The following is a 14821-nucleotide window of genomic DNA, read 5'->3' as shown; positions in this document are numbered from 1 at the left end:
TTTTTTAATCAATCATTTCCTTTCTTATGTACATTTTCTTTAAAGAAAAAGTAAAAAAAAAAAGAAAATTCTGCAATTCGGACCGAAGGGGAGACTGAACAGTTAAATTTGTCATCAGCTCAGCATGATATTCATCGAAATAAGATTTTGAGGACCCTATAGATTTCAAGACAAAAGGCAACCGCCTCCACTGCCTGTGCGTAAAACCGCCACTGCTTCATGCCAGATTCAGATAACTGGTAGCTTACAGGGAGAAATAACTCGCATTATATTTCAGATTAAACAGACCTTCAGTTCTGAGGGTAAATCGAAATAAATTATGACAAATATTCCTTTTACTTTCTCATAAACGAAATAAAGGGAAACTATTGTAATCGTCAAAAAATTCGAACTCGATATTTTGATGAATCTCTTCGTTTCAGACCTTCCTGAGTTTGAAACACATATTTTTGGTATTAGTACGTATGTGAAGTAAAAAACTGTGAATAGCTAACAAACACTTTGAGGTAGACGGATGAAATTTAGTAAATGTATATACGATCAAATTTGTACATTTCTATCAAATATTGAACAAAATCCATTTACAGGAAGTCTATCTGCCTGGCTGTTCGAGTTCAACCGAACTCGATAACTGAAAAACCATAAGAGCTACACAGATAAAAATAAACTCAAAAGATTAGCATCTAAAATATAGATTATTATCAAATTTTGAACCAACTCTATCATAGTGTTGATCGCTTGTTGGTCGTACTTTTGTATGTATGTAAATGAAATAACTCATGAATGCAATGACTTAAATAAACGAAATGTGGTATATTATCTCGTGACTACAACTGTAGTTCCGTGTCAAATTTGGATTTCAATAGGGCGGAGAAAAGGTGTCCAAAATGCATATTCGAACAAGAGAATCAATAAAAATGCTAGATTGACGCCAAATATCTATATTTTGTGACTATTGTTCGCCAATGCCATGCAAGACATTTGCTGTCTTACCAAAGGTGCACAATTTTATGCGAAAGGGAATTAAAACCTCTACTGGAGAGTATGCGAGAAAGTTTCAGGGAGATGGCTCTTGTTGGTTTAGTAAAAATTATTGCAAGATGAATTAAGAGTGTCAAAAGAAACATAGAATATTATAACATTTTCTCGTGAACAGAATATTGTAACAATTTTAATATTCCTTTACTTTTTTTTTTTTTTTTTGTATTTTTTCTGATTCTTTTTTATGTAATAAATACTATAAAGCATGAAATAAGATGACCTTAAGCCGGTATTCAGATGAATATATTACTTTTAATGCCAACAGAGTCGAATTTTAAAGCTGAGAAATTTCGGAAGGGCTTCGAGGTCTCGACAAATTTTTTCGCGATAATTTATAATCAAGATTTTTGAGCTTTCATTAGAATTAAAAGGGTCAAAATTTTGAGCTTATTCAATTCAAATATTTCTCAAATATGTCAGTTCACATTACAAAAAAAAATGACTTTTAAATTATAATAAATATATTGCTAAAGAGACATAACCACAAATGGGTAAACTTATGCTTTATTGGAAAATATGAAAAACAAACTTATATTAATAATAGGTCCTAATAATATTAGTACTTATAATATTAGTATATTAGAATAGGGCATTTTGGATAGATTTTATCAAGCTTTTCTACTATATGATAAAAATTTAATTTTCTTGTCCTGCTACTATACATTGCAAAGATCATGAAGTTTTGAAGTCCTATTCTGAAGTATGGTAGTGGACATATAATTTTTTAATATTCGAAATATACTGAACTGATTGAAACTTCTTTCACATGCACATGTTCACACTGTTAAAGTGCATACAACTTTTTATTTATCTATTCATTTCGTATAAGGCATCAGCAACTCAAAAAATGTACTGTTGTAGTTGTAATAATATTTTCAGTTTAGATGCATTTTGCTTCTTGCAAAGACACGATGCATTTTTTTTTTCAAACTTACTTTAAAATCTTGAGATTTGTTGCGAAAGCAACGATACTTTCAGTTTTTAAATGTTGGTGACTGTCATACCAAGGCCTTTATGTCTAATAGCGTACAGGACTCAGCTATCAATGTAAGCAAAGTAAATCCATGATGTTTCTGGAGAAATAAAGAAAAGTTGTTAATAGGGAGAAATTCGCAAAACATTTCTTCGCCAAAAAAACAAAAAACAAAAAAAATCCTCCCACAAGAATTTTTTTTTTTTTTTTTTTTTTTTGCCAAGATGAGGAGGGGGCAATTTCTTGGGCCCCCTACTTGCTCCATAGCTTAAAAACCATCTGAAAAAAAAAGACATATTGTCAATTCTTTCTTTGAAAGCTAAGGATTGCTATGATTTTTAGAAGTATCTGCATACCAGAAATGCCAAATTTGACGAATTCGAAAAACTTTATAACGACTGAAAATAAAACCAAATAAAACAAAGTAATATTTTATTTTTGTTCAATTATTCAATTTTATAAATAAATCATTCGTCGTTCGAATATTCAGTTTTATAAATAGTCTCGAAAATCTTCAATTAACCTTCTAAGATAAGCGTTATTTTACAACACAAAGCTCAACATCCCAACTTCGATGGCAAAACAGAAAAAAAAAGAAAAAAAAAAAAGCTATTTACAAACAAGTAGGCTGTTATTACTTATGTTACAACAATATTTTCTACTTTTAGGAACTGCCAGTAATAGTCAATTATTTTTCTTAAACATTGCTCATGTAAAAGGTGTTTGCGTATATAAAATAACTTGATTTTTCACGATGCCTTGCATTCTATAATTGTTCTCGTATAAAATTTTGAAAAAGTGATTTAAAACATGCTGGTATTCCAATTCTCGCCGTGTATTGCTCACATTTCGCAACATTCAAAAACTATTTCGGACGTCATTGACGCCACGCTCACTCGATATTATTAATTCGATTATTATTAAAATGGTGATGCCTTCATTGATGTCAGTTTGATAACAATCAAATGTAAACTCACTAAGTCTGCTTCAGTTGCTTAATCAGTCGGATTAAAAAATATTAGAACATAATAAAAATTTTACTATATGATACTCAATTTGTTCTTTCATATTAATTTTTTGTAATATGGGAAAAAACTTTTGTGACCAGCCTGAATATAAAATTCATGATTTATAAATAATTTCCAGATTTCAATTAAATTAATTATTATTATTATTTGAATCATTCAATAAAAAAGATTTAAATCATATTATTTCAGACTATAAAAATTGCTATAAAGGATAAGAAATAATTATCTTGATGTTTAAAAACTGTTTCGAAATTTAACTGAAAATTAATTTCCATTCATAATTATTATATCTATGACATTCATACATACAAACAAACAAAAATTCTTATTTTTATCTGAATATTTGAAAAATGTTCCTTTCTTTCGTTTATTTGTCATGAGCTTGGACATCTAATAGTAATTTATATCTGTATATATTTACAGAACTATCTTATATCTGTTAAAAAAAGTTTTTGTACGAAAATAATGCAAAAAAAGAATACAAAATAATAGAAACAGCGAAACCTAATAAATTCAAGGATGCCACAAAAATTGAAAATAGAAAGTTAAAAATAAAGTTTACAACCAAATATACATAAAATATAACATACATTGTGCCATTATTGAAAATCAATGCTATTTTTCATGAAGTAATTAGTAATACAAAAATTCAAACAACAATATAATTTAAATTTAAAATTATATACGTTTAAAAAATTGCAAAATATAGAGAGTTAAAGCAATACATGAGTGACTTGACAGAGAATCTAAAATAATGTAAAATTTATAAATGAATTTAAAGTTAGATATGTAAGATTATTATATTCCTTATGAAACCTTATCATTATATTCCTTGTGTTATAATTGAAAAAAAAAAATATTGCTTTTGGATATGCGCTAATCAAAAATATACAAAAATTAAATAACAATGAAAGTGATATATGTAATTGCGAAAGTATGTGATTAATAAAGCATATATTGAAAAATAGTACAGAACCATCAAGAATTTTATATGGCTGAATCAACATAAACAGTTTTAATTTAAGGCTTTATATATATATATAAATGATTAAATAGGAGAAAATGATAATAAAACAAAATTTTTTTTTTTACAAAGCTGATATTTATAATAGTGTAAATTTTTATTTTTAATAATTGCAGTTTCAAAAATTTGGTAAAATTAATCACTCAAATGATTAAAATTCTAATTTAAATCATTGCATAAAATAATTCAATTAAAATTATTTATATGCCTATCTATACATATATATGCATAATTCTAGATAATGACACATTCAAAGTGTTAAACAAAAATCTAAATCAAAGGAAAAAAATTACAGAATTAATAAAACAAATAGTCTAAAAGTATTTGCATACAATAATAAACTTAAAATAATATTATATCTGATCCAGAGTGCGCAGTGTGAAATGGATGCAAAAATTAAGCACTTTTAAGCATCTTAGCGAAATGTTATCGATTAGAGCTGCCTGGTGGATATTTCTGCCGAAAAAATTTTCTGAGTCCGTTAACATTACATGATCGTTCTCTCGCTATCTGCTTCTCTAGTTATGTTCCCATAATTCTTTCTGTTGACTCATGCTTCGTTCTTTTGCCGCCTTGTTTGAGAGTGCATTCTAAGGAATTTTATTTTACGCTTTTCTTTTCATAATTTTTTGGAATTATAAAATGCCGTTAGTTGCTGTATACCCAACTGCGAAGAGAATTATAAAACTGGGTGCAAGGTTTTAGTTTTTAACTTCTAACTAAAGATCTGAATCTTCGAAAATAGTGGATTGCCCTATTCACTAAATGGATTTTGAACCCAGTAAAAGGTATGCAAGCTAATTCGTCATTTTTATTCATTAAGTTACTCATGATATAGCCTAGGAATAGTATTTAATTTCTTTATGAATAATTTTTTCTGTTTGTTTATTGACTCTTTAATCTGGTTTATTTTTGCATATAATTTTATATATTTTTACCATTATTAAGTTTGAAATGTTAATAATATGGAATTAGGGCTAATTTATGTATACAAGTAATGTGTTTCGAGTGCACTATAGATCGAAATAGCTCCTTTTTATTTTCCAGCAGAACAATAATATTCAGATTTCATTTCCCTTTGTAAGGATAGTTATAAATTTATTTCTTACATATTACAATTTTATTTATTACAATACATTTTACCTAGTTTCTATAAATTTTGTTTGCAGTGTAAAGAAAGTAAACATTGGTCATTATTTTGAATATTTAGTTGTTGTAATATGTCTGTATTGTTATAGTTTAAAGACTAAATTAAAATAGTAAATAAGGAAATCCAAATTTTAATTTATTAGATTAATTCTCTAAACTCTATTCAAAGAATCACTTCTGTCCTCGCATTTCTCTTAATTTAGTTCATGTAATCTGCATTCACTGCAGTTATTATATCAGAATGGATAATAAGAAAATTATTTCTTACTTATTGTAATATGTTTTATTTACAGTAATCCATCCTGCTAATTTCTGTTCATTTTGTCTGCAAATTAAAACAAAAATAAACATTGAATCATTGTTCTGAATTTGTATTATTATTGTAAAATGTCTGTTATTATAATTTTAAAGACTAATTTTGCATTTAGTGCAATCATTAAGTCAGTGGTAACTGAAATTTAAAAAAAAAAATTACATTGCAGGTGTGCAAGCTGCATTGTGTGGAAGATGATTTTGTCAAAACAATTCCTGGGTTCAACATAAACACAAGTCAAGTGCTTTCTGTGTCACTGAGCATTGAAAAACTAAGGAAGAAGGCATTTCCTACAATTTTTTATGGGTATCCAGATTATTGTTAAGTTTTTAAGAGCCAAAGATATTCTCCTAAACAGAAGAGAGAGGAAGGAGAGCAATATGCTCTCTTCCAAGTTATTAAGATGAGTATTAAAAAGAAAGAAATGCATGAAAAGTTGATGTTGTTTAGCTCTTTGGAAGAACTTGATTTGAAGATATGTGATTTGTAGTTCAGTTCGTGGACTATAATTCGAAAGGATTCTTATCTACTTTATGCAAAATTGATAGATTCTCCCTGCCCTTAAGTAAAGTATTCTGTACAAATGAATGTGTTTTCCATGAATATTAATCGGTTAATAGTTGGATTGTATTCTTTTCCTCTGCACTGTCATAGTATTCATTCTTCCCAATATTCTTACAATTTGTAGTAAAGACTTTGAAAGAAGAGTCAAAAGATAAAAGTGTTTGAAGATGAAAGAAAAGTATTCTGAATTCTATTAAAGATGTGTTTCAAAGTATGATGCACAGTGGTGAGGATTCTTTTTTCGAATTCATACGTGAGCAATTATCTTTAAAAGAAATGCGAAAGTTAATATATTCTTCAGAGATATTGGTATTTTTCATGCTTTTGTATGGTTTGGCTTCTAGTTCATTAGAAAAAGTGATAAACTTATCACCAGACATTAACCTTCAGTTGGAACAAAATGAAAATTTTTTTTTTAATTATTTAAGTCGGAATGTTACTTATTCATCTGATTTAGATTTTTAAAAAGTTATATTGCAGTATGATGAAATTCACATAAAACCGTATGCATGCTGATTACGAATCGGGTGACATTGTTGGTCTTTCAAAAAATAATAGCGAATTGGCTACTTCAGCATATATATTTATTATTTCAAGCGTGGCCTTTTCTTATAGAGATGTGTATATGTGTGGCCAGTTAAAAGTATGATTATTAGCATTTTATGATAAGGAAAATAATAAGTTGGAACACATTATCTTTTTTATCTGTGCAAGAGATAGTAATAACAATTCACAGTGTCCCATTTCAATACTTGGGTAGGTTTTTAAAAAAATTGAATGGTTTATCATTCATGTGATAAGAAAGACCTTTGTTTTATATGATTGATTCAGTGCATTCAATTAAAAGTGTATGAAATAATTGGCTGAACCAAAAAAATGATGGTCATTCATTTCTCCACCCCAAATTGTAAAGGAAATTAAAGAAAAAGTGTTCAACAAGCTTCCTTTGCATCCACATGAGAAATTATATAATGTTGATGCTAACAACTTTAACATAACTGCAAGTTAACATCAAAAGCTTTCTCTATTTCTAATCTTGGAAGACAAAATATAGACATTTATTGACAAATGCTAGCTGGCAAATATCATCTATAAAGCAGCTATTCGAAATTGAAAATGAAAGTCAGGATACATTCTTTATTTAAATTAGGCATATCTTCTAAGACTTTTGGTCAGTTTTTAACTACAAATAATAATTTACAAGATTTTGTAATGTAGATGATGAAAGTGTAGTTCTTTCATTTTGGTCAAGTATTCAAGCCAGTGGTTATGATAGAATAAATTGGAGAGGTTTTGAGTCCATTAACTTATGTAGTTTATTACTTACATATTATATAATTACATGTGTATTTATTGCTGTTTAGAAAATAAAATGTGATACATGCACATTAATTAAGATGATTGAAGTTGATGAAAATTATGGATTTATTGCTAAATTAGACAGGGGAAAGCTTCTTTGTCCTACTCCAAATGCTGTTATGCATATTTATATCATTATTTAAAAACTTTGTTTTGATTTTAAAGATTTTATTGCTTCTGAAAATCTAAGAAAATTCTCTTCAGAACTATCTGAAAATTTATTTGAGCATTATTGTAATAATAAACATAGGGATGGAAAATTCTTGAAAATGTTACTGTGATTATTTGCAAATATTTTTTCTGACTTTCTGAAAGGTTAATAAATTTTTTTCTCTTACTTATAACTTGTAAACTTCTTTGAAGTATATAGACAATTTATCAGGCTTACCATTTTTACAATGAGTCTTTGTGTATAATATTTGAATTTTATTTATTAATAGAAAAAATTAGTAAAGGTTTTTAATATTAAATTGAATATATTTTAAAGAAGTCAGTAATAAGTTCTATCAACTGATTTTTGCTCTAGACAATGTGTTAGTGGGGGGAAAAAAATGTTGACAACAGAAATAATTTAGGAGTGTTGTCTATTGTAAAATCATTGTGAAAATCTAAAATCTTACACTGAATTTTTACAGTTAGTTAAATTATACTGTAAAATTTTTCACTAATACATTATTTTTCAGACATAACATTTGACATGGTGAAGGGACAATAGATTTTGAATGGATTTCATGATCCTATAGTTTGTAAATTATGCATTTAACCCACTTGTATTATTTTTCTTCAGAATCTTGGTTTTCTATCTGATTTTGACTCTTAATCATTAATAGTTATATCTTATATTTGTAAGTATAATCTCAGAAAGTATATACTTAAAATCAAATAAGACTTTAATAAAATAATTGAAAAATACAAAAAAAAATTTTTTTATAATAATTTGTATGTTTCAAATAAAATAATTGCCATACAAAAATTTATTTTCCTTTTTCAAGAAAACTGGCAAAATTATTTAAATTCATTGAAAGGCTTGTAATTTACATTTTTAAAGAGATACTTTTATTATAAACTCTTATTTTAAAATATTAGAAGTACCTCTTCTCTTTTAAACAATAGGAATATTGAAGTAGGAAAGATATTTTTTAAAAAATGTATATTTTTGGTCAAATTTAACATAAGATTATATTTCAATTCAATTATTTTTAATATCAATAAAAAGGGAATGTTACGATACTAACATGTCTCCTTTGAAGAATTCCCAACAAATTTTGGAAATTGAATCTTCATTCAAAATGGAAGTTAACGATTTATCATAAAGAGAGAATTCGCTATCCCTAGTGACACCATCAACCAATGATGACATCATGAAGCAGCACTGAGGATTTATTTTCAGACTGCCATGCTAAAGGCTCCTAGAGGACAATTTGGTAGACAAATGAAATTCCAAACAATTTTTATAATAATCCTAGATGCAATCTATTTTTTAAAGAACTCATTTCAGATAATTGTTTTCAGTTAAATATTAAACAAAATGTTAAGATAATATCATATAGAATAAAATTTTAAAAGTATATATCCCATCTTTAATACTAAAACTACTGATGTCAACTATATGCCTAGTTTTACCACTTCCGCCAAATTAATAGATTTTTTTTTTTATCATGTCTTCCGTTGTAACTTTCGGCTTAGTTTAAGTAAATAAAAGAGTATAATTTAACAATGCATTTAATATAATTCCTTAATTATTTATTTAAAAAAACCCAAGAAAAAAGTTTGTATTTGCATTTATAGGATATCCAGTTAGAGCTTTTAGTTCTAAACTGAATCATAATCAGAATAAAATAGATCCCATTATAGCTGCTGAACACTTTGGAGAAATCAGTATATAATTTCATATAAAAAATATAATTAAAATTTTTCCAAGAAATATCTGAAAACCACATATAAGTGAATGTTTTATTTAAAAATTCTTTGAAGTTTAAATTCTTTTAATACTCGAAACACGAAACCAGCTCTGTTGAAGGTGATAACCTGCAGTTAAAAGTTTTTTTTTTTTAAAGTTTGTCATTACATTTGATACTTAAAAATACCTTATGAAGGGACATAATAAATTTTTTTTAAAAAAAATAAGAGGTTTTGGCAGTTGAGGATTAGAAGGGAAGACCCCCTAATCCCCCTGCAGAACTTAATCTAGCTTCGTTGACAATATCAAATTATGATCAGAATTATTCATTGAAGGAATGACTTGTATATGCAGATACATGTTATCTATTCTTAAAATCGAATTCTTGTTTTAGATTGCAGAGATGAGTCGCGGGTTTTCTTATTTAAGATATGGAATCATTTCCCTTCATTTGTTATCCAGCGTGCGTAGCGTCATGAAAAGTGCTTAAATTTGAAAACCATTTTTAAGCACCTTAAAAGTACTTAATTTTCTCGTGAAGACGAAGAAAGCTTTCCGTTTTGTTTTGTTTCCCCACAAGTTAAATATGATAATTCGATATCATGGTGGTAAAGGTTTGTTTACCGGATGTATTAAAAAAGAAAACCAACAAAAGGGAAGAATTCGAAGAAGTTTTCCGGGGGTTCCAGCTCATATTAAGATAATGTTTAATGAATTCTCCCCCTTCCCCCTTTTTTTTTCCTTTGCTCCCTTTTTTTTTCAACAATGTGCATTGCCATTTATTAAAATATCTGGAAGGGGTAGTCCGAAATGCATACAATGGCATACTTATTGTGAATCGAAAAACATTTCAATTTTTAATGCTTTAGATGTTGAAGAATTTAAGTTATGCCTGGTAAGTATATATTTAAACTTTTGTGTGTTTAGAAGAATATACAATATGGTCCCATCAACGGAAAATATGAAAATAGCAGCATGAATTTGAAGTGCCAAAACGATATATCGAACTTGGAAAAAGCTGCTTTAAAAACACTAACACATTCGATTATCATTCTCATTAATATGTCGTTTCTGAGCAATCGCTTGCACGACCTACTACAGGTATTCAACTATACTATATTGAATTTTAATTAATTGCGGTATGTAATTACGTTAGTCAATCTCGTAAAATCTGGTATGAAATTTTAATTTAAGCCTTAAATTTTCAATGATCGTGATATCTTTCGCAGTATTTTTTGCATGTCCCCATCCATTTGAACATTTTTATTTGTTGGTTTAATTATGCTAAATTTATTTTGATTAAGAAAAAAGAAACTGCTGGATCTGGTACTTAAATATTTAAAAAAATTTTTTTTTTTCAAAATTTAGTTTTTATCATTTAATAATAATGTTTTTTTCTTTTTATAACTCTTACAAAAAAAATTCCCTAACGAAATCTTTCTTTATGTATAAAGTTTTGTTTTGAGCAACGCTTAGCATAAAGCCACTTAAAGAATTTAGGAGCATGAAATTCGGAAAGTTTTTTTTTCGGGGTGGGGGGGGGGGTTGTAGAGGCACACGGAAGAACGGATTTCCCAAACTTTTCATTCGAAGTTTAATTAAAAAACAGAATTTTAATGTATTTTCATCATAACTCAAAGCCTATTATCGCATAAAATTTATTTTAACACCGTTTTAAATGTTAAAGAATAGTTTTTGAATAGTAAAAATTTTGTTTGGTTGAATGTAATTTTTTAAAAAATTCTAAAAAATTAGTTTTGGACACAGTTTATAACAAAGATTTTTATTATAATGAAATTCAAAATGATATTGCTCCTTCGAATCGTTGAATCTCATTATTCTACAACTGTTAAAATTGTAGTAAAAAAAATTAAAAAATGCTTTCTTTGCTTTTATTTAAACTGAAAATTTTTTTTAAGCATTTCGTTGAATTAAACTTTATTTGATAAGTTTTGTTAAATTTTGAAGCAATACAATATATTGTCACGGAGGCTTCAAGAAAGTCTTTTTTTAAAAATGTTTCAATCGGCATTTTTACTTTCTTTTATAGAATATTTAGAGAAAATATTGCAGTCGCCAAAAAATTCAAACTCGAGATTTTAATGAATCTCCACGTTTCGTACCTACTTGAATTCGAAAACCCATTGTTCGGAAAATGTCTGTCTGTGACAAAGGTAACACAAAAACACTTTGTGCTAGATGGATGAAATTTGGTATACGATCTTCACACCAAACTAGTAGATTTCGATCAAATTTTCAGCAACATCCGTTCAGAGGAAATCTGTTTGTCTGTTCGAATATAAGTTATGTTAATTACAAAACGAAGAAAGCTAGATAGTTAAAATTTGGCACACAGATTTAATATCTATTGTATAAACATATGTCAAATTTTGAGCCAAATCCAACGTGAGGCTCACCGCATCTCGGTCTGTATTTTCAGAAATATGTTAACGCGATTATTCAAATATGTAGTGACTTAAATATGTAAAATATATTTGGTATATAATTTTGTGACTATAAGTGTAGTTTTGAGTCAAATTTTTGTTTTAATCAATTAAGAAGAATGCGTCTAAACCCAAGTTAGCTTTTTGGATACTTTCAACCTCACACCTGAGATTAATCCCAAAACACTTGCCAACGATCGCTCGATAGAATTGGTAAAAATATTTATTTCACGCCTAGTGTTAATATTCCGTAACTATTGTACGCCAATGCCACACAAGCATTTCCTGGCAATATGCGAGAAAGTTTTGGGAAGACTCTGGTTGATTTATTTCTGTTTTGCTTCTGACTACAGAGGTGATATTTTTTATTTATTTATTTGGTTTTATGAATTTGTTTCTGTTATTTATGAAAACTAGGACTTGTTAAAGCATTTTCATTTCTTCGTAATATATATATATAACGTTTCATCTGTGAATGAATTTTTTTAAGTATGAATTTTTATTTATACGTTAAAAAGCAGGTTTTCATTAAATTTTGTTATTTGAGAAAACCTACAATGAGCTTCCATATACAAAAAGTAAATTTATGACTCCAAGCTGTACAGCAATATTTTTCAAAAAAATTTGACATCATTTATATTACAGTATGATAAAGATATAAATAATACCAAAGCCTTTTGAAGTATCTTGCTGCACAATTAGTAGTTACAATATTTAGAATGAAACGTGCTTCGAAAGATTCCTCGGTTAATATGTTCACAGGAGCAGTTACTAAAAAGAAAACATGATTTCAGGGCTCTTAGAAGAAGGAAGGAGGGATGAACCTTCCCGAAGAATCTGTGTATGTCAGTATCATAAAGTGCGGTAAGATCCGAAAAAAGAAAACGGAAAAAAAAAAGAAAAAAAAATACAGTCACAGCTCGAAGAAGGTTTTTTTCCCTCCTTCGTTGAGGTAATAGAAACGAAACAGTTGCTTGGTGATAGTTGTTCTGTTTTTTGGATTGATTCCATACGTTCTGACGGTGGCTAATTAAGTGGATTTTTGCACGATGTGGTGTAACTTCAAAAGAACACCGCACTTCATACAAACAACTTTCCGGCTAACCGCCTAACGTTGAAGTTGTAAATACATAAGACAGTGAATAGATAAAAGTGCGTAGAAAATTCTTTGACTATCAATTTAATGGTGAAACTAGGGATTTTTTTAAATTCTCAGACACGGAACAGGAACTCCAATGCCTTTAACATAGCTTTTATGGGGGGGGGGGACTTTTTAAAGGTGGCGTGACGAAAAAATGAATGGCATTTGCTTAATTTTATTTTCATTACCCCAAACAAATTTTAAACTATTCCATTCTACCGAATATTAAAGAAGAAGAAAATTTAGTATAATCTGATTAGCACTCCGTTTTGACATTACTTCAGGATTATTTCGGAATGGACACCGCAATTCTGGGCCAAGATCAGATAACGAAAATGTTATCTGGGCCGACAACTCTTTTGCTTCAACGTAGGATAGGATTTCCTTGGTGGCGTACGCCTTGGGTGCCGTAAAATTGAGGAATCAGTTAATTTCATAAAAGAGAAAAGTACGTTATTCTGAACTCTCTTAAAAATTAAAATGCTTCCAATCAAACATAGAAGAACATACGATCCTCTTTTACTTTCTGGTATACGAAGAATACAAAGAGAAAGTACTGTCAAAAAATAAATAAATCGAACTTAAGATTTTGACGAATTTCCACCTTTCCTGAATCCGAGAAACACATTTTTGGAATGATGTCTTTCTGTTTGTGAATTCAGCTAAAAAACGCTTCGAGTTAGAGGGGTGAAATTTTCCTTATGATCTTTACACCAAATATGTCAATTTCTTTAAACTTTTGAGCGAAAACTGTTCAAAAGAAGTTTGCATGTATAGCTGTTCGAGTACAAGACTACTCGATAACTATCAAACGTAAAGAGCTAGATAGATAAAATTTCGTTTACTGGTTAAACATTTAAAATGTAGATTCTTATAAAATTTTAAACCTTAACTGTCAAAGGGCTGATCTTTCATTGGTCTGTACTTTCTCGTACTTGTAAATGCAACAACTCAAAAATACAATGACTGAAATATATGAAATTTAATATGTAATTTTGTGATTGCAGTTATAGTCCTGAGTCAAATTTTGATTTCAGTCGGTGAGAAAAAAGACATCCAAAATTAACATTTATTTTTCTGTTGTTTGTATTATAACCGCATTCCAGAGATGAATCGCCAAACATCTTACTCGAATAGCCTCGTTCTTAACTAATTTTCGCCTAAAGAGTATGTGAAAGTTTCAGGGAAACCACGCCTGCTGATTGCAAATTGGGACCCAATTCAAGAAAAGTTTCTCAAAACAACAAATATCTTTATGTAAGCGAAATATAACTGAAATCCAATTTATTTAAGGGAAAACTTGTTTACACACCTTTTCGAAAATTTCTGTCTCACTGAGGATAGTATGCTCATCAATTCTCAGATCTTTTTAGAAAAAAGAGGCTAATATCGGTTAACTCCGCAGATTTTCTCATGGCACAAATGAAGAAAAAATATATAGCCTTCATGTTGACTCTGATTGGATATTGATTTCGCTAGGCAACAAAAATTTAATTGATTATTAGGTACTAATTTATTTTTACTCTCACAATTCTTATATTTGATCGCTATTTGGAGAAATAAAATACATATATTTAAGTGTGAGAATATGCTCTCCTTATATATATATATACTCTCCTTATTATATTATAACATACACTTCAAATTGAAGAGTCGGACGTGATTTGAACACGCCACCGTTTGATGAAGAATCAGATCAGAAGTTGCTTCCATGTTTCACTGAGCTCCCAAATTTCAGAGCGGAGTAAAGTGAAGTAAGAAATACTTTTACTTGGTTTATAAAGTGTAAAAGATATTCATTTCAAGTTATATTTAGTTTCTACAGATAAAAGAAAAATGCATATGAATGTTGTCATATGATTGATATTTGTGGATTTTTTTTTTT

Source organism: Argiope bruennichi, chromosome X1, assembly GCF_947563725.1.
Source record: "Argiope bruennichi chromosome X1, qqArgBrue1.1, whole genome shotgun sequence".
Taxonomy (NCBI): Eukaryota; Metazoa; Arthropoda; class Arachnida; order Araneae; family Araneidae; genus Argiope; species Argiope bruennichi.
This window is presented reverse-complemented; position numbering follows the sequence as displayed.